Genomic DNA, 1,508 nt, shown 5'->3' on the forward strand with positions numbered 1-1,508 from the left:
TCTCTCTCTCTCTCTCTCTCTCTCTCTCTCTCTCTCTCTCTCTCTGTATACATATACACACACACATACACACACACACACATATATATATATATATATATATATATGTATGTATATATATACATATATATATGTATGTGTATATATGTATATATACATATACATATATATATATATATATATATATATATATATATATTTATATATATATGTATATATATATATATATATATATATATATATATATATATATATATATATATATATATATATATATATATATATATACAGTAAATGTATATGTATATATACATGTATATATGTAATGATAATACATTATAAACCCATGACCTAAGGGAACATTGGAGAGTTGGGAGTGTGTGAACGACAAGCCATAACAGGATGCGAAAGTAAGACCAAGGTAAATCATTGCATAGGTAACATTTTGTTATGTATAGTCAACATATCACAAGCATCCCGTGAGAAACAGTTGACCTTTTGATTTCTACCCGGAAAAAGATGGCTTCCGATTATAATCCCCTGTGATCATATTTGTAATAAATGCTGAGATAACTAATGTCACGTTATCAACGCAAACCTATGTTTTATCAGTTCTTCTTATCTTTTCATACGGAATGGTCTTCCGACCAAACCATCCATACTCCAGTGATGGAGTTAACAATAAATTTGTTGAAAGTTAATTTAACTTTGACTTATTTCAAGAAGTAACCTACAACTCTAAATAATTCTATATCACATTGAAGAGATATGAGACAGAATAACGAAAGTGTGCGTATAATATTCTTACACCAACATATATACATACATAAATATACATATACATATATTATATATTTATATATATATTAAATGTATATGTACATATATATATCTATATATATATATATATATATATATATATATATATGTATATATATATATATATAGATATATATATATATATATATATATATATATATATATATATATATATATATATGTATATAATATATATATATATATATATATATATATATATATATATATATATATATATATAAACAAGATTATTGAAAGCATCTTATAAAAACGAGAGAAGTATGTTTTCAATATCATTAGTAAAACTAATAGGCAAAAAAGTTTCATGGAAATAATGTATCACATGCCGTAGATTATTTAGGATCAATGAATGGCAGAGTAGGGAGGGGAGGGGATGAATATTGGCAGGTACAGTTGCCTTCATTAATTCTGGTACACTGTCTTCTCCTTAGCTTCCCATGAAGTGAACCGGAATTAATGAAGCCAACTGTATATAGAGGCCTTGGGTTTGGAATTAGAAATGCAAACAAGTAGTATATATTATTGAAGATGGATCGGAGTTTTGAATTAGCATGTATGAACTCCTCGTTTCAGAAGTTGGATAAGCGCCTGATAATCTATGAAAGTGGAGGAGTGGAAAAGCAAATATATTACACCTTGGTTAGCAGATAAAAACAATGTGATGAACT

The sequence above is a fragment of the Palaemon carinicauda genome, chromosome 7 (genome assembly GCF_036898095.1).
Source record: "Palaemon carinicauda isolate YSFRI2023 chromosome 7, ASM3689809v2, whole genome shotgun sequence".
Lineage (NCBI taxonomy): Eukaryota > Metazoa > Arthropoda > Malacostraca > Decapoda > Palaemonidae > Palaemon > Palaemon carinicauda.